The sequence below is a fragment of the Dromaius novaehollandiae genome, chromosome 15 (genome assembly GCF_036370855.1).
Source record: "Dromaius novaehollandiae isolate bDroNov1 chromosome 15, bDroNov1.hap1, whole genome shotgun sequence".
Classification (NCBI taxonomy): Eukaryota; Metazoa; Chordata; class Aves; order Casuariiformes; family Dromaiidae; genus Dromaius; species Dromaius novaehollandiae.
Genome location: NC_088112.1, coordinates 23,712,245 through 23,735,134, shown reverse-complemented (window position 1 = coordinate 23,735,134; position 22,890 = coordinate 23,712,245). Strand labels below are relative to the sequence as shown.

Sequence of the window (22,890 nt, the reverse complement as noted above, 5' to 3'; positions counted from 1 at the left end):
CTGAGAAGACTACACCTCCCAGCATACCGTGCACGCGAAAAGGGCGGCCCGGAAGCCCAGTGCCGGAAGACTACTGCTCCCGGCATGCCATGCCAAGCAACATGGCCGCCCGGAAGCCCAGTGACGGAAGACTACCGCTCCCAGCATGCCGCGCTCAGAACAACCATGCCCCACCGGAAGCCCAGTGCCGGAAGACTACTGCTCCCGGCATGCCGCGCCGAAAGCTACGGCTCCCCGCAGTCCCGCACCCCAACTCCCGCCCCCCACCCGCAGCGCTGGGGCACCTTTGACCCTCGGCACATTCCGTTCCTTTCCGTCCCGCCCCCCTTCCCCTTCCCCCCTGTCGCCCCGGAAACGGCCGCAGAGCCCCGAGCGCGGCCCCGCCAGCCCCACCACCGGCCCGGGGCTCCCCCGACACCCCCGCGACCGGCCCCGCCTCAGCTCCGACACTGCCCCCGCCCCTCCACGACCCTCCTCCCCCCGCTCCCCGACACGCTCCCGAGCTGACACAGGAGACCCCCCCCCGCGCTCCTCCGACCGCGCAGTAAACCGCACCACAGCCCCGGCGCACCCCCTTCCTCCCCCCGCCTCCGTGGCCCCGGGACACTCCCAGCCGCCGGGACCCCCGGCACATGCGGGACCCGCAGCCTGCAGCGCGCCTCCCCCGGCCCTGCTCACCTCCTCCGCGGGGCGGCCGCCGGGCTGGTCCCGAAGGGCCGTGCTCCGTGGCAGCTCCGCTGCCCAGCTCCTGCCCCAGCGCCAGCTCCCCCCAACTGCGGCCCCAGCCCCCAAATGTGGGCCTGCCCTTGCCATCAGCCCCACCTGGGGCCTGTCCTGCCACCCAGCTCCCCCTGGCATTCATCTCAGCCCCAGGGCCCGCAGCTGTGGGCCTGCAGGAACTGGGCAGGGGGCCTGGCCATCAGCCCCTTCAGGGACAGCTGGGGCTGCCAGGGCAGCAGAGGCACCCCCACTCTCCTGACAGCAGCTTGCTGAGAGCTGAAGGGAGAGCCCTGCCTGGGGTGTAGAGTGCGGAAAGGGGAGTATGCGGAGCACAAGAGAACAAATCGAGAGCTCTGGGTGCAACACAAGTCAAGGAAAAAAAAAAAAAAAAAAAAAAAAAAAAAAAGAACGACGATAGAGCAAACAGAGTGACTCTGGGGGCACCAAAAGGAGGGCCCTGGGGCACACCCAGAAGCACCCAGAAAACTCCAGGACAGGAGAAAAAGCTAAACAGACCTCTGCGGCGTGCCGCAAAACACACACGGGGCCACGGGGCGCACCGAAAGGCACGCAGAAGGCTCGGGGGCAACCCAGAATGTGAACTGAGGGGTCCTGAGGGCATCAGAGGGCAAGTGCAGGGCTCTGGGGCAGACCAAAATACAGAGGAAGGGCCTTGGCGCACACCAGAGGGGTCACCAGGCACGCCGCAGGGCTCAACGCGGCTGACAGGATGGCGCCTGCAGGCTGCCCCAGGCACACGAGCGACACTGCGGAGTGCCAAAAGCAAATCCGGGAGCGGTTCGGGGACCTCACGCAGCCCTGGAGGGGCTCTGGCTGCCCTTGCGATGAGGGGAAACACCCCCAAGAGCCCCGAGGGTCCAGGCAACGCAAGGGAAATTCCCCGCAGCTCTGGGAACAGCACCGGGCTCCCTGGCAAGCGCAGGCACTCCCAAGTACATGGGACTCGGGGACCAGCTCCCAGCCCCGGACACAATGCGTAACCTCCTGCCCCGGGCATCGTGTTCAGGCAAACCGCCCTGGAGCTCGGCACCAGCGTGCCTCCCCTTACCTACGATATCCAAAGAGTCACCGCCGCACCAGCGTCTGTCCGTCCGTCCATCCGTCGGGGAAGGGTCAGCTCCTGCCCCTGCCCTCGACGTGGCAGGTGTCCGAGTAGCCTTCCCCCAGTGCTTTTTCCTTCAGGGCTAGGATTCAGCTCGGAGAGCTGAGAGGAAAATGCCTGATCCCGCCTGCCTGCACTTCTGCCCTAACCCAGGCCAGAGCCCCTCAGGTTACTTAGTCCTCAGCGCTGCCTCGGGGAGGCCGAAATAACTGCTAACGGTCATTAGCCATACTTACCTTAGTTACCCGTGCCAGAACGCCTCCTCCTGCAGCAGTTCCTGGTGATATCGAGGGGCCGCTGCATTCTGGCTTCCTTGTTTCATCCCGTCCCTTCGGTATTAACCGCAAGCAAACGCTCGTCCGTCTCTTCTCCTCGTCAGCATTTGCTGTCCTTGGTTCCATCTCTGTAAGGAAGCGATAAACTCGCGTTTTACTTCCAGTGAAACGCTTAGGTTTATGCACGATCTTTTTCTCTTTACCCTGTTTTCTTTTTCCCCCTTTTTTTTCTTTTTTTCTTCTTCTTTTCCTTAAGGGAAAGGTCTTAATACGGCACTTTGCACCATACGTTGCAGGGTAAACGGTCTGGAAACGTTACACGCAGCAATTAGGGCTAGGTTATTAGGCAGGCGGGCACGTCGCCTAATACCTTCCTAACGCCATCTTCCACGAAACCTTATTTTTATTCCGCTTCAGTGTTATTGTTACTGTTCGCAAACCCTCGTATGCATGCGCTTAACCGACAACTCTCTCGGTCTTTAACTACGTGGAGGAACGACAGCCCTCGATTTGCCTGTCTCCCTTTCAAACCTATTACCTTTTTGAGACTGCTCCTAGCTTCCTCTTACTCTTGCATGCTGGCCTCACAGGCGACGACCAAAACGAACAACTGGATCGCTAGGTCTAGCCCCCTCTCTTCAAGATGTGCCCCTTCGGGGCTTACGTTTCTTGGTCTCTTCAACTTCAGCCGTGGCAATTAATCTAAAAAAGTAAGTATGACATCTATTCCTTTCCGTAGCTGCGTGTACGATAACAAAACAAAAGAGAAACAGCCAAAGCAAAGCTAAGGCAGATACAGGCAACAGCAGCCACAGGGTAGGAACGGGTTACTCAGTCCTCAGCGCTGCCTCGGGGAGGCCGAAATAACTGCTAACGGTCATTAGCCATACTTACCCTAGTTACCCGTGCCAGAACGCCTCCTCCTGCAGCAGTTCCTGGTGATATCGAGGGGCCGCTGCATTCTGGCTTCCTTGTTTCATCCCGTCCCTTCGGTATTAACCGCAAGCAAACGCTCGTCCGTCTCTTCTCCTCGTCAGCATTTGCTGTCCTTGGTTCCATCTCTGTAAGGAAGCGATAAACTCGCGTTTTACTTCCAGTGAAACGCTTAGGTTTATGCACGATCTTTTTCTCTTTACCCTGTTTTCTTTTTCCCCCTTTTTTTTCTTTTTTTCTTCTTCTTTTCCTTAAGGGAAAGGTCTTAATACGGCACTTTGCACCATACGTTGCAGGGTAAACGGTCTGGAAACGTTACACACAGCAATTAGGGCTAGGTTATTAGGCAGGCGGGCACGTCGCCTAATACCTTCCTAACGCCATCTTCCACGAAACCTTATTTTTATTCCGCTTCAGTGTTATTGTTACTGTTCGCAAACCCTCGTATGCATGCGCTTAACCGACAACTCTCTCGGTCTTTAACTACGTGGAGGAACGACAGCCCTCGATTTGCCTGTCTCCCTTTCAAACCTATTACCTTTTTGAGACTGCTCCTAGCTTCCTCTTACTCTTGCATGCTGGCCTCACAGGCGACGACCAAAACGAACAACTGGATCGCTAGGTCTAGCCCCCTCTCTTCAAGATGTGCCCCTTCGGGGCTTACGTTTCTTGGTCTCTTCAACTTCAGCCGTGGCAATTAATCTAAAAAAGTAAGTATGACATCTATTCCTTTCCGTAGCTGCGTGTACGATAACAAAACAAAAGAGAAACAGCCAAAGCAAAGCTAAGGCAGATACAGGCAACAGCAGCCACAGGGTAGGAACGGGTTACTCAGTCCTCAGCGCTGCCTCGGGGAGGCCGAAATAACTGCTAACGGTCATTAGCCATACTTACCCTAGTTACCCGTGCCAGAACGCCTCCTCCTGTAGCAGTTCCTGGTGATATCGAGGGGCCGCTGCATTCTGGCTTCCTTGTTTCATCCCGTCCCTTCGGTATTAACCGCAAGCAAACGCTCGTCCGTCTCTTCTCCTCGTCAGCATTTGCTGTCCTTGGTTCCATCTCTGTAAGGAAGCGATAAACTCGCGTTTTACTTCCAGTGAAACGCTTAGGTTTATGCACGATCTTTTTCTCTTTACCCTGTTTTCTTTTTCCCCCTTTTTTTTCTTTTTTTCTTCTTCTTTTCCTTAAGGGAAAGGTCTTAATACGGCACTTTGCACCATACGTTGCAGGGTAAACGGTCTGGAAACGTTACACGCAGCAATTAGGGCTAGGTTATTAGGCAGGCGGGCACGTCGCCTAATACCTTCCTAACGCCATCTTCCACGAAACCTTATTTTTATTCCGCTTCAGTGTTATTGTTACTGTTCGCAAACCCTCGTATGCATGCGCTTAACCGACAACTCTCTCGGTCTTTAACTACGTGGAGGAACGACAGCCCTCGATTTGCCTGTCTCCCTTTCAAACCTATTACCTTTCTGAGACTGCTCCTAGCTTCCTCTTACTCTTGCATGCTGGCCTCACAGGCGACGACCAAAATGAACCACCGGATCCCCAGGTCTTGCTGCTTCTCTTCGAGATGTCCCCCTTCGGTGGGCTACCCTGCCAAACAAACCAAAAAGACTGCCGAGGCCGCGAGGGTACCAGATTTTCAGACCGCTTCTCCGAGGCTTTCGGGGTGACTGACGTCACCGCTTCGCTTCACGTTACTCACAGCTACCTTCGTCTATTACTTAGGGCTAAACCTGTTTCTGTTTGCAGAGGGGCTTGTTGCTTGTTTAAACTTGACATATAGTCCATAACCTGCTCTGCATGCTCCCTAGTCCCTTCTGCTTTTGCAACACTTGTGGTAATTCAAGGCGGTAATTAAGAGTCCCCATTGTCCCATAGGCTGGAGCGAGACATTGCTGCTGCTCTGAGGAGGTGCCTAAAAGCCACGCTGTTTTCGCTAGCATCACTGGGGCTTCCCAGAGCCCATCGGTGTTCTCTTTGGCTCTTCCCGAGCCTTTTAGGTTTTTTAGGCTATTCCTTAGCCCTCCATTTTAGGGCAATGTTCTCCTTAAGCACTGCGCACAGCACGATTATACCAGATCAGCCACATCGCGCACACACAGAGGCTTCTGAGAGGCGGCTCAGAAGAAAAGAGAGAAAAGTCTCTTTGTCATCCGCACATTCACCCGTCAACACTCTTCACCAGGAAGTGCTCTAAGTTCCTGTTTCTCTAAAGCGGGACTGAGTCGAGGCGGAGACGCAGATCGCACCCCATCTTTGTTAGAACGCCTCACTGCTGCGGGGACTGGGTCTGGCAGCAGTTTGAGGAATGTTTGGGGCCTTGCACAGAGTGCAGGGGAAGGTCTGGAGTCAGTGACAACATTGCGGCAGGGCTCAGAGGCGTTTTGGGGCCTGTGGGGGTGTTGGGGCAGGATTTGTGGGTGGTTTAATGGCTCTGGGGGGGCTGGTTGCAGGAAGGGTGGGACTCTGCGGGGCCCTCAGGGCAGGGGTGCCATCCCAGATGCGTAGTGAGCACATAGGGGTGCCCTACGTGGCTCTCAGCTCGGCGGGAGCAGCCACCGGTCTCCCACCCCACCAGACAGGGGAGCGGGGCGGGGGGGGCGGGGAGAGGAGGTGGAGGGATCTATGAGCTCGCAGAGAACGCCAGAGGAGGCAGCAGGGAACTCCCCAAGGACCCCGCGTCCCAGACGAGAGGAGGCATCAGGCTGCCGTGCCGCTGCTAGAGACATCCAGACCCCCGCGCAGACACCCCACACACACTCCTCCAGGCTGCGTCCGCAGGGGCGAGCGCACGCCCCGGCCCGCGCTGGGGAGGAACCGGGGCCCTACAGGCGACACACGCAAAAGGGAGAGTCAGAGCCGCGCTCCGGCAGACCCGGCGCCGCGCAGACCCGGCGCGGCGCGGCGCGGCCCCCGGCCCGACTACCCCCCCCCCCGCCCCGCCGCCTCCACGCAGCGACGGCCCCGGCTGGCAGGACACAGCCCGACACCCGCGGCCACCCGAAGGCACACGCTCGCCTCACCTCGCCTCGCCTCACCGCGGCCCCCACATGCTCGACTCCAGGCCGCCTCTGCCCTCGCCCGCCGCCGTCCAGCCAAAACACCCGCCCTGCTCGCCGCCATCTTGCCCGCCGCCGCACCGCGCGTGCGCCGGCCGCCCAGGGCTCGCGCCGCCGCACCGCGCGTGCGCCGGCCGCCCAGGGCTCGCGCCGCCGCACCGCGCGTGCGCCGGCCGCCCAGGGCTCGCGCCGCCGCACCGCGCGTGCGCCGGCCGCCCAGGGCTCGCGCCGCCGCACCGCGCGTGCGCGGCCCAGGACCGCGCGGGAGGGGCGGGGGGAGCGGAGCGCGAGGGGCGGGGGGAGCGGAGCGCGAGGGGCGGGGGGAGCGCGAGGGGCGGGGGGAGCGCGAGGGGCGGGGGGAGCGCGAGGGGCGGGGGGAGCGGAGCGCGAGGGGCGGGGGGAGCGGAGCGCGAGGGGCGGGGGGAGCGGAGCGCGAGGGGCGGGGGGAGCGGAGCGCGAGGGGCGGGGGGAGCGGAGCGCGAGGGGCGGGGGGAGCGGAGCGCGAGGGGCGGGGGGAGCGGAGCGCGAGGGGCGGGGGGAGCGGAGCGCGAGGGGCGGGGGGAGCGGAGCGCGAGGGGCGGGGGGAGCGGAGCGCGAGGGGCGGGGGGAGCGGAGCGCGAGGGGCGGGGGGAGCGGAGCGCGAGGGGCGGGGGGAGCGCAGCGCGAGGGGCGGGGGGAGCGCAGCGCGAGGGGCGGGGGGAGCGCAGCGCGAGGGGCGGGGGGAGCGCAGCGCGAGGGGCGGGGGGAGCGCAGCGCGAGGGGCGGGGGGAGCGCAGCGCGAGGGGCGGGGGGAGCGCAGCGCGAGGGGCGGGGGGAGCGCAGCGCGAGGGGCGGGGGGAGCGCAGCGCGAGGGGCGGGGGGAGCGCAGCGCGAGGGGCGGGGGGAGCGCAGCGCGAGGGGCGGGGGGAGCGCAGCGCGAGGGGCGGGGGGAGCGCAGCGCGAGGGGCGGGGGGAGCGCAGCGCGAGGGGCGGGGGGAGCGCAGCGCGAGGGGCGGGGGAGCGCAGCGCGAGGCAGCCCAGACCCGCAATGGCCCCACCCTCGCGTGGTCGCAGCGCCGCGCTGCAGCCGGCCGGCTCCCGCGCGCCAACCGCAGCCCGCCGCGCCACCCCGGCGCTCAGGCCGAGCAGCGAGCGCCCCGAGGCTGCTCTGCCCGCGCCCGAGAGAGCGGCGGGGATCAGCGAGCAGGCGCTGGGGCTGCCCCGGGGAGAGAGCGCCGCGGAGCAGCTCCGAGACGGCACTGCCCGTCCCCGCGCCCCCAGGAAGCACCGAGAAGGAAAAGCCCTCTCGGGAAAAGCGCTCCCGGTCCGTGAGCACCGGGCAGGGGGCACGAGCGCGGCCCCTGCGCTTACCCGTCCCCGAGAGAGCGCAGAGTAGCGGCCAACACGGCGACCGGCAGCGCGCACGTGTGCGCCGGCTGCCCGCAACGGTCTTCGTACGCAGCGGTGGCCGCCGGCGGCTGCAGTGCTGCCTTGTCGACACGCGAGGGCAGCCGTGAGCGCGCCCCCCCTCCCGCGTGCAGTGCCGCCTTTCAGACACGCGAGGGCAGCAAGGAGCAGGGCGCAGCGCTTTCCTGCCCCCCTTGCAAAATACTCGCTAGACAAAAGTGGCTTGGGCTCCTCCCGAACGCTTACCTGGCTTCATTACTACAGCTATTAGGAACCGAAGTGCATAGCCTTCTAGAAAAGGGAACGACCGTCTTTTCAAAACTTCCCGCGACTCCCCAGAATTGTCACTGCCTTGCATCAGCAGCCAGCTTCTTCCAACCCAGCCGCAAGAAACATTTTGCCTTCCCGGCAGAACTTTCTGCTCCCCGGGGGGTCCAAAGGAAACCCGTCACTCACTACTGTCTGTCAAAACGTACCGGAAGCCCTCAAATACAGGACAAGACGCCTTCTCTAAGGAAGCTGACTACTAGGTCTGCTTCACGGCAGCTTCTCCCCAGTATCAGGGCCCACTCAATAAACAAAATAGGACGAGAAATGTCTTAATCTGCTCCAAGTGCTTTCGTATAAGAGAACAACATCAAAACGAGGTATTATTGCATTTAGCCTCCACTACACGTGCTACCCCAGCGCCACGGACTTGCTTTAAAGCATCAGTGACGTACACGGTCTGGCAGTATTCACAGAATGAATACGCACTCGATCGAGTACAGGTGTTCATAAAAAGCTTTGCCAGTGCGTCGCTAGGTAACAAACCTAGACAAGCAGCTATTTGCCCTGATCCTTCGGCTTACATTTCTTCTGCCGGATGTAGTCAAACGTACCTGCATGCAGTGGCCTTGCGAGGCAGTGACACGGTGTCCGTGGGGTGGCTGTTCCAGGGTCTCTCGGGCTGTTCCAGGGTCCTCGGACAGCAACGGTGCTGGTCGACTTTCCCTTGCGCTGCACAGCAGGACAGCTCCGCACCGTGCCCTCCCAGCACCGCCACTCCTCCCAGCAGCTGCCTAACCGGCCCCAATCCTGAGCAAAGCTACGACCCCCAGGAGCCCGCAGCACCCCTCCTACTCTTCCCGCCCTCCCCATTTCCAAGAGGGACAGCCCCAGCCCCCGGGGACAACCCTGCCTGGTCACGCTGCTGTCCGAAAAGCGGATTCGTTGCCCGCTGTGCACTAAGCCAATAATGACACGCTCAGGAGAGACATTTGCTTATTTATTTCAGAGTTGTGCAAGCCTGGCTGCTCGGTGTTTTCCCCACAAATCAAGCGCAACTTCCCCCCCCGCCCCGGCTTTCCAAGTAGCATTTATACAAGTTGCAAGGTTTGCAACTTTCCCTCTTACACCGGTTGGTTAGTGATTTACATACAATTCTAATATTGCTTACACACCATTTTAAAACTACGCATGCTCAGGGGAGGGGTCTTCACCCGGGCACAGGTCTTTCTGACCTATGGGCGTGATTTTCTTGTATTATAATGAGGACAGTTCAGTTCGGGGATACCTCGAATTCCTTTGCTAAATTGGCAACGTCTACATAGAAAACAAAACATTTTGATTTACTATTTCTTTAAGGCTTTAGCACTTCTAGCATGGCCTTGATTAAAGAATTATTTCCTCCCAGGAAATGGGGGGGGGGGTTCTCCTCATCTGCCTAGTTTAAACAGCAGGAACACTCTTTCTGAGCTTCCAAGGTTGTCTGGCAACACCATTGGAGATGGAAAACACTTCCTGCCCTGTACCGGGGAAAAACAGGGGCATTCCACTGTCCCCCGTGACCTGTGGGGACTCAGGCGTGAGTGACACATGTCCAGTAAGGAACAGACCCAGCGGGCACTACAGCTCCTGGCCTGCCACGCGGCCGCCTGCTGGGAACCCCGCTGGCAGGGACCTGCCGCCGCCGCCCCCCCCGCGGGGCCACCTCGAGAGGCGCAGCATGGTCACCCAGTAGCCCCGCCTGAGAAGACTACACCTCCCAGCATACCGTGCACGCGAAAAGGGCGGCCCGGAAGCCCAGTGCCGGAAGACTACTGCTCCCGGCATGCCATGCCAAGCAACATGGCCGCCCGGAAGCCCAGTGACGGAAGACTACCGCTCCCAGCATGCCGCGCTCAGAACAACCATGCCCCACCGGAAGCCCAGTGCCGGAAGACTACTGCTCCCGGCATGCCGCGCCGAAAGCTACGGCTCCCCGCAGTCCCGCACCCCAACTCCCGCCCCCCACCCGCAGCGCTGGGGCACCTTTGACCCTCGGCACATTCCGTTCCTTTCCGTCCCGCCCCCCTTCCCCTTCCCCCCTGTCGCCCCGGAAACGGCCGCAGAGCCCCGAGCGCGGCCCCGCCAGCCCCACCACCGGCCCGGGGCTCCCCCGACACCCCCGCGACCGGCCCCGCCTCAGCTCCGACACTGCCCCCGCCCCTCCACGACCCTCCTCCCCCCGCTCCCCGACACGCTCCCGAGCTGACACAGGAGACCCCCCCCCGCGCTCCTCCGACCGCGCAGTAAACCGCACCACAGCCCCGGCGCACCCCCTTCCTCCCCCCGCCTCCGTGGCCCCGGGACACTCCCAGCCGCCGGGACCCCCGGCACATGCGGGACCCGCAGCCTGCAGCGCGCCTCCCCCGGCCCTGCTCACCTCCTCCGCGGGGCGGCCGCCGGGCTGGTCCCGAAGGGCCGTGCTCCGTGGCAGCTCCGCTGCCCAGCTCCTGCCCCAGCGCCAGCTCCCCCCAACTGCGGCCCCAGCCCCCAAATGTGGGCCTGCCCTTGCCATCAGCCCCACCTGGGGCCTGTCCTGCCACCCAGCTCCCCCTGGCATTCATCTCAGCCCCAGGGCCCGCAGCTGTGGGCCTGCAGGAACTGGGCAGGGGGCCTGGCCATCAGCCCCTTCAGGGACAGCTGGGGCTGCCAGGGCAGCAGAGGCACCCCCACTCTCCTGACAGCAGCTTGCTGAGAGCTGAAGGGAGAGCCCTGCCTGGGGTGTAGAGTGCGGAAAGGGGAGTATGCGGAGCACAAGAGAACAAATCGAGAGCTCTGGGTGCAACACAAGTCAAGGAAAAAAAAAAAAAAAAAAAAAAAAAAAAAAAGAACGACGATAGAGCAAACAGAGTGACTCTGGGGGCACCAAAAGGAGGGCCCTGGGGCACACCCAGAAGCACCCAGAAAACTCCAGGACAGGAGAAAAAGCTAAACAGACCTCTGCGGCGTGCCGCAAAACACACACGGGGCCACGGGGCGCACCGAAAGGCACGCAGAAGGCTCGGGGGCAACCCAGAATGTGAACTGAGGGGTCCTGAGGGCATCAGAGGGCAAGTGCAGGGCTCTGGGGCAGACCAAAATACAGAGGAAGGGCCTTGGCGCACACCAGAGGGGTCACCAGGCACGCCGCAGGGCTCAACGCGGCTGACAGGATGGCGCCTGCAGGCTGCCCCAGGCACACGAGCGACACTGCGGAGTGCCAAAAGCAAATCCGGGAGCGGTTCGGGGACCTCACGCAGCCCTGGAGGGGCTCTGGCTGCCCTTGCGATGAGGGGAAACACCCCCAAGAGCCCCGAGGGTCCAGGCAACGCAAGGGAAATTCCCCGCAGCTCTGGGAACAGCACCGGGCTCCCTGGCAAGCGCAGGCACTCCCAAGTACATGGGACTCGGGGACCAGCTCCCAGCCCCGGACACAATGCGTAACCTCCTGCCCCGGGCATCGTGTTCAGGCAAACCGCCCTGGAGCTCGGCACCAGCGTGCCTCCCCTTACCTACGATATCCAAAGAGTCACCGCCGCACCAGCGTCTGTCCGTCCGTCCATCCGTCGGGGAAGGGTCAGCTCCTGCCCCTGCCCTCGACGTGGCAGGTGTCCGAGTAGCCTTCCCCCAGTGCTTTTTCCTTCAGGGCTAGGATTCAGCTCGGAGAGCTGAGAGGAAAATGCCTGATCCCGCCTGCCTGCACTTCTGCCCTAACCCAGGCCAGAGCCCCTCAGGTTACTTAGTCCTCAGCGCTGCCTCGGGGAGGCCGAAATAACTGCTAACGGTCATTAGCCATACTTACCTTAGTTACCCGTGCCAGAACGCCTCCTCCTGCAGCAGTTCCTGGTGATATCGAGGGGCCGCTGCATTCTGGCTTCCTTGTTTCATCCCGTCCCTTCGGTATTAACCGCAAGCAAACGCTCGTCCGTCTCTTCTCCTCGTCAGCATTTGCTGTCCTTGGTTCCATCTCTGTAAGGAAGCGATAAACTCGCGTTTTACTTCCAGTGAAACGCTTAGGTTTATGCACGATCTTTTTCTCTTTACCCTGTTTTCTTTTTCCCCCTTTTTTTTCTTTTTTTCTTCTTCTTTTCCTTAAGGGAAAGGTCTTAATACGGCACTTTGCACCATACGTTGCAGGGTAAACGGTCTGGAAACGTTACACGCAGCAATTAGGGCTAGGTTATTAGGCAGGCGGGCACGTCGCCTAATACCTTCCTAACGCCATCTTCCACGAAACCTTATTTTTATTCCGCTTCAGTGTTATTGTTACTGTTCGCAAACCCTCGTATGCATGCGCTTAACCGACAACTCTCTCGGTCTTTAACTACGTGGAGGAACGACAGCCCTCGATTTGCCTGTCTCCCTTTCAAACCTATTACCTTTTTGAGACTGCTCCTAGCTTCCTCTTACTCTTGCATGCTGGCCTCACAGGCGACGACCAAAACGAACAACTGGATCGCTAGGTCTAGCCCCCTCTCTTCAAGATGTGCCCCTTCGGGGCTTACGTTTCTTGGTCTCTTCAACTTCAGCCGTGGCAATTAATCTAAAAAAGTAAGTATGACATCTATTCCTTTCCGTAGCTGCGTGTACGATAACAAAACAAAAGAGAAACAGCCAAAGCAAAGCTAAGGCAGATACAGGCAACAGCAGCCACAGGGTAGGAACGGGTTACTCAGTCCTCAGCGCTGCCTCGGGGAGGCCGAAATAACTGCTAACGGTCATTAGCCATACTTACCCTAGTTACCCGTGCCAGAACGCCTCCTCCTGCAGCAGTTCCTGGTGATATCGAGGGGCCGCTGCATTCTGGCTTCCTTGTTTCATCCCGTCCCTTCGGTATTAACCGCAAGCAAACGCTCGTCCGTCTCTTCTCCTCGTCAGCATTTGCTGTCCTTGGTTCCATCTCTGTAAGGAAGCGATAAACTCGCGTTTTACTTCCAGTGAAACGCTTAGGTTTATGCACGATCTTTTTCTCTTTACCCTGTTTTCTTTTTCCCCCTTTTTTTTCTTTTTTTCTTCTTCTTTTCCTTAAGGGAAAGGTCTTAATACGGCACTTTGCACCATACGTTGCAGGGTAAACGGTCTGGAAACGTTACACACAGCAATTAGGGCTAGGTTATTAGGCAGGCGGGCACGTCGCCTAATACCTTCCTAACGCCATCTTCCACGAAACCTTATTTTTATTCCGCTTCAGTGTTATTGTTACTGTTCGCAAACCCTCGTATGCATGCGCTTAACCGACAACTCTCTCGGTCTTTAACTACGTGGAGGAACGACAGCCCTCGATTTGCCTGTCTCCCTTTCAAACCTATTACCTTTTTGAGACTGCTCCTAGCTTCCTCTTACTCTTGCATGCTGGCCTCACAGGCGACGACCAAAACGAACAACTGGATCGCTAGGTCTAGCCCCCTCTCTTCAAGATGTGCCCCTTCGGGGCTTACGTTTCTTGGTCTCTTCAACTTCAGCCGTGGCAATTAATCTAAAAAAGTAAGTATGACATCTATTCCTTTCCGTAGCTGCGTGTACGATAACAAAACAAAAGAGAAACAGCCAAAGCAAAGCTAAGGCAGATACAGGCAACAGCAGCCACAGGGTAGGAACGGGTTACTCAGTCCTCAGCGCTGCCTCGGGGAGGCCGAAATAACTGCTAACGGTCATTAGCCATACTTACCCTAGTTACCCGTGCCAGAACGCCTCCTCCTGTAGCAGTTCCTGGTGATATCGAGGGGCCGCTGCATTCTGGCTTCCTTGTTTCATCCCGTCCCTTCGGTATTAACCGCAAGCAAACGCTCGTCCGTCTCTTCTCCTCGTCAGCATTTGCTGTCCTTGGTTCCATCTCTGTAAGGAAGCGATAAACTCGCGTTTTACTTCCAGTGAAACGCTTAGGTTTATGCACGATCTTTTTCTCTTTACCCTGTTTTCTTTTTCCCCCTTTTTTTTCTTTTTTTCTTCTTCTTTTCCTTAAGGGAAAGGTCTTAATACGGCACTTTGCACCATACGTTGCAGGGTAAACGGTCTGGAAACGTTACACGCAGCAATTAGGGCTAGGTTATTAGGCAGGCGGGCACGTCGCCTAATACCTTCCTAACGCCATCTTCCACGAAACCTTATTTTTATTCCGCTTCAGTGTTATTGTTACTGTTCGCAAACCCTCGTATGCATGCGCTTAACCGACAACTCTCTCGGTCTTTAACTACGTGGAGGAACGACAGCCCTCGATTTGCCTGTCTCCCTTTCAAACCTATTACCTTTCTGAGACTGCTCCTAGCTTCCTCTTACTCTTGCATGCTGGCCTCACAGGCGACGACCAAAATGAACCACCGGATCCCCAGGTCTTGCTGCTTCTCTTCGAGATGTCCCCCTTCGGTGGGCTACCCTGCCAAACAAACCAAAAAGACTGCCGAGGCCGCGAGGGTACCAGATTTTCAGACCGCTTCTCCGAGGCTTTCGGGGTGACTGACGTCACCGCTTCGCTTCACGTTACTCACAGCTACCTTCGTCTATTACTTAGGGCTAAACCTGTTTCTGTTTGCAGAGGGGCTTGTTGCTTGTTTAAACTTGACATATAGTCCATAACCTGCTCTGCATGCTCCCTAGTCCCTTCTGCTTTTGCAACACTTGTGGTAATTCAAGGCGGTAATTAAGAGTCCCCATTGTCCCATAGGCTGGAGCGAGACATTGCTGCTGCTCTGAGGAGGTGCCTAAAAGCCACGCTGTTTTCGCTAGCATCACTGGGGCTTCCCAGAGCCCATCGGTGTTCTCTTTGGCTCTTCCCGAGCCTTTTAGGTTTTTTAGGCTATTCCTTAGCCCTCCATTTTAGGGCAATGTTCTCCTTAAGCACTGCGCACAGCACGATTATACCAGATCAGCCACATCGCGCACACACAGAGGCTTCTGAGAGGCGGCTCAGAAGAAAAGAGAGAAAAGTCTCTTTGTCATCCGCACATTCACCCGTCAACACTCTTCACCAGGAAGTGCTCTAAGTTCCTGTTTCTCTAAAGCGGGACTGAGTCGAGGCGGAGACGCAGATCGCACCCCATCTTTGTTAGAACGCCTCACTGCTGCGGGGACTGGGTCTGGCAGCAGTTTGAGGAATGTTTGGGGCCTTGCACAGAGTGCAGGGGAAGGTCTGGAGTCAGTGACAACATTGCGGCAGGGCTCAGAGGCGTTTTGGGGCCTGTGGGGGTGTTGGGGCAGGATTTGTGGGTGGTTTAATGGCTCTGGGGGGGCTGGTTGCAGGAAGGGTGGGACTCTGCGGGGCCCTCAGGGCAGGGGTGCCATCCCAGATGCGTAGTGAGCACATAGGGGTGCCCTACGTGGCTCTCAGCTCGGCGGGAGCAGCCACCGGTCTCCCACCCCACCAGACAGGGGAGCGGGGCGGGGGGGGCGGGGAGAGGAGGTGGAGGGATCTATGAGCTCGCAGAGAACGCCAGAGGAGGCAGCAGGGAACTCCCCAAGGACCCCGCGTCCCAGACGAGAGGAGGCATCAGGCTGCCGTGCCGCTGCTAGAGACATCCAGACCCCCGCGCAGACACCCCACACACACTCCTCCAGGCTGCGTCCGCAGGGGCGAGCGCACGCCCCGGCCCGCGCTGGGGAGGAACCGGGGCCCTACAGGCGACACACGCAAAAGGGAGAGTCAGAGCCGCGCTCCGGCAGACCCGGCGCCGCGCAGACCCGGCGCGGCGCGGCGCGGCCCCCGGCCCGACTACCCCCCCCCCCGCCCCGCCGCCTCCACGCAGCGACGGCCCCGGCTGGCAGGACACAGCCCGACACCCGCGGCCACCCGAAGGCACACGCTCGCCTCACCTCGCCTCGCCTCACCGCGGCCCCCACATGCTCGACTCCAGGCCGCCTCTGCCCTCGCCCGCCGCCGTCCAGCCAAAACACCCGCCCTGCTCGCCGCCATCTTGCCCGCCGCCGCACCGCGCGTGCGCCGGCCGCCCAGGGCTCGCGCCGCCGCACCGCGCGTGCGCCGGCCGCCCAGGGCTCGCGCCGCCGCACCGCGCGTGCGCCGGCCGCCCAGGGCTCGCGCCGCCGCACCGCGCGTGCGCCGGCCGCCCAGGGCTCGCGCCGCCGCACCGCGCGTGCGCGGCCCAGGACCGCGCGGGAGGGGCGGGGGGAGCGGAGCGCGAGGGGCGGGGGGAGCGGAGCGCGAGGGGCGGGGGGAGCGCGAGGGGCGGGGGGAGCGCGAGGGGCGGGGGGAGCGCGAGGGGCGGGGGGAGCGGAGCGCGAGGGGCGGGGGGAGCGGAGCGCGAGGGGCGGGGGGAGCGGAGCGCGAGGGGCGGGGGGAGCGGAGCGCGAGGGGCGGGGGGAGCGGAGCGCGAGGGGCGGGGGGAGCGGAGCGCGAGGGGCGGGGGGAGCGGAGCGCGAGGGGCGGGGGGAGCGCAGCGCGAGGGGCGGGGGGAGCGCAGCGCGAGGGGCGGGGGGAGCGCAGCGCGAGGGGCGGGGGGAGCGCAGCGCGAGGGGCGGGGGGAGCGCAGCGCGAGGGGCGGGGGGAGCGCAGCGCGAGGGGCGGGGGGAGCGCAGCGCGAGGGGCGGGGGGAGCGCAGCGCGAGGGGCGGGGGGAGCGCAGCGCGAGGGGCGGGGGGAGCGCAGCGCGAGGGGCGGGGGGAGCGCAGCGCGAGGGGCGGGGGGAGCGCAGCGCGAGGGGCGGGGGGAGCGCAGCGCGAGGGGCGGGGGGAGCGCAGCGCGAGGGGCGGGGGGAGCGCAGCGCGAGGGGCGGGGGAGCGCAGCGCGAGGCAGCCCAGACCCGCAATGGCCCCACCCTCGCGTGGTCGCAGCGCCGCGCTGCAGCCGGCCGGCTCCCGCGCGCCAACCGCAGCCCGCCGCGCCACCCCGGCGCTCAGGCCGAGCAGCGAGCGCCCCGAGGCTGCTCTGCCCGCGCCCGAGAGAGCGGCGGGGATCAGCGAGCAGGCGCTGGGGCTGCCCCGGGGAGAGAGCGCCGCGGAGCAGCTCCGAGACGGCACTGCCCGTCCCCGCGCCCCCAGGAAGCACCGAGAAGGAAAAGCCCTCTCGGGAAAAGCGCTCCCGGTCCGTGAGCACCGGGCAGGGGGCACGAGCGCGGCCCCTGCGCTTACCCGTCCCCGAGAGAGCGCAGAGTAGCGGCCAACACGGCGACCGGCAGCGCGCACGTGTGCGCCGGCTGCCCGCAACGGTCTTCGTACGCAGCGGTGGCCGCCGGCGGCTGCAGTGCTGCCTTGTCGACACGCGAGGGCAGCCGTGAGCGCGCCCCCCCTCCCGCGTGCAGTGCCGCCTTTCAGACACGCGAGGGCAGCAAGGAGCAGGGCGCAGCGCTTTCCTGCCCCCCTTGCAAAATACTCGCTAGACAAAAGTGGCTTGGGCTCCTCCCGAACGCTTACCTGGCTTCATTACTACAGCTATTAGGAACCGAAGTGCATAGCCTTCTAGAAAAGGGAACGACCGTCTTTTCAAAACTTCCCGCGACTCCCCAGAATTGTCACTGCCTTGCATCAGCAGCCAGCTTCTTCCAACCCAGCCGCAAGAAACATTTTGCCTTCCCGGCAGAACTTTCTGCTCCCCGGGGGGTCCAAAGGAAACCCGTCACTCACTACTGTCTGTCAAAACGTACCGGAAGCCCTCAAATACAGGACAAGACGCCTTCTCTAAGGAAGCTGACTACTAGGTCTGCTTCACGGCAGCTTCTCCCCAGTATCAGGGCCCACTCAATAAACAAAATAGGACGAGAAATGTCTTAATCTGCTCCAAGTGCTTTCGTATAAGAGAACAACATCAAAACGAGGTATTATTGCATTTAGCCTCCACTACACGTGCTACCCCAGCGCCACGGACTTGCTTTAAAGCATCAGTGACGTACGCGGTCTGGCAGTATTCACAGAATGAATACGCACTCGATCGAGTACAGGTGTTCATAAAAAGCTTTGCCAGTGCGTCGCTAGGTAACAAACCTAGACAAGCAGCTATTTGCCCTGATCCTTCGGCTTACATTTCTTCTGCCGGATGTAGTCAAACGTACCTGCATGCAGTGGCCTTGCGAGGCAGTGACACGGTGTCCGTGGGGTGGCTGTTCCAGGGTCTCTCGGGCTGTTCCAGGGTCCTCGGACAGCAACGGTGCTGGTCGACTTTCCCTTGCGCTGCACAGCAGGACAGCTCCGCACCGTGCCCTCCCAGCACCGCCACTCCTCCCAGCAGCTGCCTAACCGGCCCCAATCCTGAGCAAAGCTACGACCCCCAGGAGCCCGCAGCACCCCTCCTACTCTTCCCGCCCTCCCCATTTCCAAGAGGGACAGCCCCAGCCCCCGGGGACAACCCTGCCTGGTCACGCTGCTGTCCGAAAAGCGGATTCGTTGCCCGCTGTGCACTAAGCCAATAATGACACGCTCAGGAGAGACATTTGCTTATTTATTTCAGAGTTGTGCAAGCCTGGCTGCTCGGTGTTTTCCCCACAAATCAAGCGCAACTTCCCCCCCCGCCCCGGCTTTCCAAGTAGCATTTATACAAGTTGCAAGGTTTGCAACTTTCCCTCTTACACCGGTTGGTTAGTGATTTACATACAATTCTAATATTGCTTACACACCATTTTAAAACTACGCATGCTCAGGGGAGGGGTCTTCACCCGGGCACAGGTCTTTCTGACCTATGGGCGTGATTTTCTTGTATTATAATGAGGACAGTTCAGTTCGGGGATACCTCGAATTCCTTTGCTAAATTGGCAACGTCTACATAGAAAACAAAACATTTTGATTTACTATTTCTTTAAGGCTTTAGCACTTCTAGCATGGCCTTGATTAAAGAATTATTTCCTCCCAGGAAATGGGGGGGGGGTTCTCCTCATCTGCCTAGTTTAAACAGCAGGAACACTCTTTCTGAGCTTCCAAGGTTGTCTGGCAACACCATTGGAGATGGAAAACACTTCCTGCCCTGTACCGGGGAAAAACAGGGGCATTCCACTGTCCCCCGTGACCTGTGGGGACTCAGGCGTGAGTGACACATGTCCAGTAAGGAACAGACCCAGCGGGCACTACAGCTCCTGGCCTGCCACGCGGCCGCCTGCTGGGAACCCCGCTGGCAGGGACCTGCCGCCGCCGCCCCCCCCGCGGGGCCACCTCGAGAGGCGCAGCATGGTCACCCAGTAGCCCCGCCTGAGAAGACTACACCTCCCAGCATACCGTGCACGCGAAAAGGGCGGCCCGGAAGCCCAGTGCCGGAAGACTACTGCTCCCGGCATGCCATGCCAAGCAACATGGCCGCCCGGAAGCCCAGTGACGGAAGACTACCGCTCCCAGCATGCCGCGCTCAGAACAACCATGCCCCACCGGAAGCCCAGTGCCGGAAGACTACTGCTCCCGGCATGCCGCGCCGAAAGCTACGGCTCCCCGCAGTCCCGCACCCCAACTCCCGCCCCCCACCCGCAGCGCTGGGGCACCTTTGACCCTCGGCACATTCCGTTCCTTTCCGTCCCGCCCCCCTTCCCCTTCCCCCCTGTCGCCCCGGAAACGGCCGCAGAGCCCCGAGCGCGGCCCCGCCAGCCCCACCACCGGCCCGGGGCTCCCCCGACACCCCCGCGACCGGCCCCGCCTCAGCTCCGACACTGCCCCCGCCCCTCCACGACCCTCCTCCCCCCGCTCCCCGACACGCTCCCGAGCTGACACAGGAGACCCCCCCCCGCGCTCCTCCGACCGCGCAGTAAACCGCACCACAGCCCCGGCGCACCCCCTTCCTCCCCCCGCCTCCGTGGCCCCGGGACACTCCCAGCCGCCGGGACCCCCGGCACATGCGGGACCCGCAGCCTGCAGCGCGCCTCCCCCGGCCCTGCTCACCTCCTCCGCGGGGCGGCCGCCGGGCTGGTCCCGAAGGGCCGTGCTCCGTGGCAGCTCCGCTGCCCAGCTCCTGCCCCAGCGCCAGCTCCCCCCAACTGCGGCCCCAGCCCCCAAATGTGGGCCTGCCCTTGCCATCAGCCCCACCTGGGGCCTGTCCTGCCACCCAGCTCCCCCTGGCATTCATCTCAGCCCCAGGGCCCGCAGCTGTGGGCCTGCAGGAACTGGGCAGGGGGCCTGGCCATCAGCCCCTTCAGGGACAGCTGGGGCTGCCAGGGCAGCAGAGGCACCCCCACTCTCCTGACAGCAGCTTGCTGAGAGCTGAAGGGAGAGCCCTGCCTGGGGTGTAGAGTGCGGAAAGGGGAGTATGCGGAGCACAAGAGAACAAATCGAGAGCTCTGGGTGCAACACAAGTCAAGGAAAAAAAAAAAAAAAAAAAAAAAAAAAAAAGAACAACGATAGAGCAAACAGAGTGACTCTGGGGGCACCAAAAGGAGGGCCCTGGGGCACACCCAGAAGCACCCAGAAAACTCCAGGACAGGAGAAAAAGCTAAACAGACCTCTGCGGCGTGCCGCAAAACACACACGGGGCCACGGGGCGCACCGAAAGGCACGCAGAAGGCTCGGGGGCAACCCAGAATGTGAACTGAGGGGTCCTGAGGGCATCAGAGGGCAAGTGCAGGGCTCTGGGGCAGACCAAAATACAGAGGAAGGGCCTTGGCGCACACCAGAGGGGTCACCAGGCACGCCGCAGGGCTCAACGCGGCTGACAGGATGGCGCCTGCAGGCTGCCCCAGGCACACGAGCGACACTGCGGAGTGCCAAAAGCAAATCCGGGAGCGGTTCGGGGACCTCACGCAGCCCTGGAGGGGCTCTGGCTGCCCTTGCGATGAGGGGAAACACCCCCAAGAGCCCCGAGGGTCCAGGCAACGCAAGGGAAATTCCCCGCAGCTCTGGGAACAGCACCGGGCTCCCTGGCAAGCGCAGGCACTCCCAAGTACATGGGACTCGGGGACCAGCTCCCAGCCCCGGACACAATGCGTAACCTCCTGCCCCGGGCATCGTGTTCAGGCAAACCGCCCTGGAGCTCGGCACCAGCGTGCCTCCCCTTACCTACGATATCCAAAGAGTCACCGCCGCACCAGCGTCTGTCCGTCCGTCCATCCGTCGGGGAAGGGTCAGCTCCTGCCCCTGCCCTCGACGTGGCAGGTGTCCGAGTAGCCTTCCCCCAGTGCTTTTTCCTTCAGGGCTAGGATTCAGCTCGGAGAGCTGAGAGGAAAATGCCTGATCCCGCCTGCCTGCACTTCTGCCCTAACCCAGGCCAGAGCCCCTCAGGTTACTTAGTCCTCAGCGCTGCCTCGGGGAGGCCGAAATAACTGCTAACGGTCATTAGCCATACTTACCTTAGTTACCCGTGCCAGAACGCCTCCTCCTGCAGCAGTTCCTGGTGATATCGAGGGGCCGCTGCATTCTGGCTTCCTTGTTTCATCCCGTCCCTTCGGTATTAACCGCAAGCAAACGCTCGTCCGTCTCTTCTCCTCGTCAGCATTTGCTGTCCTTGGTTCCATCTCTGTAAGGAAGCGATAAACTCGCGTTTTACTTCCAGTGAAACGCTTAGGTTTATGCACGATCTTTTTCTCTTTACCCTGTTTTCTTTTTCCCCCTTTTTTTTCTTTTTTTCTTCTTCTTTTCCTTAAGGGAAAGGTCTTAATACGGCACTTTGCACCATACGTTGCAGGGTAAACGGTCTGGAAACGTTACACGCAGCAATTAGGGCTAGGTTATTAGGCAGGCGGGCACGTCGCCTAATACCTTCCTAACGCCATCTTCCACGAAACCTTATTTTTATTCCGCTTCAGTGTTATTGTTACTGTTCGCAAACCCTCGTATGCATGCGCTTAACCGACAACTCTCTCGGTCTTTAACTACGTGGAGGAACGACAGCCCTCGATTTGCCTGTCTCCCTTTCAAACCTATTACCTTTTTGAGACTGCTCCTAGCTTCCTCTTACTCTTGCATGCTGGCCTCACAGGCGACGACCAAAACGAACAACTGGATCGCTAGGTCTAGCCCCCTCTCTTCAAGATGTGCCCCTTCGGGGCTTACGTTTCTTGGTCTCTTCAACTTCAGCCGTGGCAATTAATCTAAAAAAGTAAGTATGACATCTATTCCTTTCCGTAGCTGCGTGTACGATAACAAAACAAAAGAGGAAACAGCCAAAGCAAAGCTAAGGCAGATACAGGCAACAGCAGCCACAGGGTAGGAACGGGTTACTCAGTCCTCAGCGCTGCCTCGGGGAGGCCGAAATAACTGCTAACGGTCATTAGCCATACTTACCCTAGTTACCCGTGCCAGAACGCCTCCTCCTGCAGCAGTTCCTGGTGATATCGAGGGGCCGCTGCATTCTGGCTTCCTTGTTTCATCCCGTCCCTTCGGTATTAACCGCAAGCAAACGCTCGTCCGTCTCTTCTCCTCGTCAGCATTTGCTGTCCTTGGTTCCATCTCTGTAAGGAAGCGATAAACTCGCGTTTTACTTCCAGTGAAACGCTTAGGTTTATGCACGATCTTTTTCTCTTTACCCTGTTTTCTTTTTCCCCCTTTTTTTTCTTTTTTTCTTCTTCTTTTCCTTAAGGGAAAGGTCTTAATACGGCACTTTGCACCATACGTTGCAGGGTAAACGGTCTGGAAACGTTACACACAGCAATTAGGGCTAGGTTATTAGGCAGGCGGGCACGTCGCCTAATACCTTCCTAACGCCATCTTCCACGAAACCTTATTTTTATTCCGCTTCAGTGTTATTGTTACTGTTCGCAAACCCTCGTATGCATGCGCTTAACCGACAACTCTCTCGGTCTTTAACTACGTGGAGGAACGACAGCCCTCGATTTGCCTGTCTCCCTTTCAAACCTATTACCTTTTTGAGACTGCTCCTAGCTTCCTCTTACTCTTGCATGCTGGCCTCACAGGCGACGACCAAAACGAACAACTGGATCGCTAGGTCTAGCCCCCTCTCTTCAAGATGTGCCCCTTCGGGGCTTACGTTTCTTGGTCTCTTCAACTTCAGCCGTGGCAATTAATCTAAAAAAGTAAGTATGACATCTATTCCTTTCCGTAGCTGCGTGTACGATAACAAAACAAAAGAGAAACAGCCAAAGCAAAGCTAAGGCAGATACAGGCAACAGCAGCCACAGGGTAGGAACGGGTTACTCAGTCCTCAGCGCTGCCTCGGGGAGGCCGAAATAACTGCTAACGGTCATTAGCCATACTTACCCTAGTTACCCGTGCCAGAACGCCTCCTCCTGCAG

The 22,890-nt window shown here is 60.3% G+C and overlaps 3 long non-coding RNA genes across 3 annotated transcripts; all 3 read right to left on the bottom strand.

Moving 5' to 3' along the window:
* Positions 1-941: 941 nt before the first annotated feature.
* LOC135330058 (uncharacterized) lies at positions 942-2,238 on the bottom strand. The gene is made up of 2 exons (XR_010391819.1): positions 2,080-2,238; positions 942-1,945 (listed from the first exon to the last, which is right to left on the bottom strand). It is a non-coding gene; the product is annotated as an uncharacterized LOC135330058 (long non-coding RNA).
* An 8,216-nt stretch (positions 2,239-10,454) lies between these two features.
* On the bottom strand, positions 10,455-11,751 carry LOC135330057 (uncharacterized). Its single transcript, XR_010391818.1, has 2 exons — positions 11,593-11,751; positions 10,455-11,458 (listed from the first exon to the last, which is right to left on the bottom strand). It is a non-coding gene; the product is annotated as an uncharacterized LOC135330057 (long non-coding RNA).
* An 8,100-nt stretch (positions 11,752-19,851) lies between these two features.
* LOC135330056 (uncharacterized) lies at positions 19,852-21,147 on the bottom strand. The gene is made up of 2 exons (XR_010391817.1): positions 20,989-21,147; positions 19,852-20,854 (listed from the first exon to the last, which is right to left on the bottom strand). It is a non-coding gene; the product is annotated as an uncharacterized LOC135330056 (long non-coding RNA).
* Positions 21,148-22,890: the final 1,743 nt, after the last annotated feature.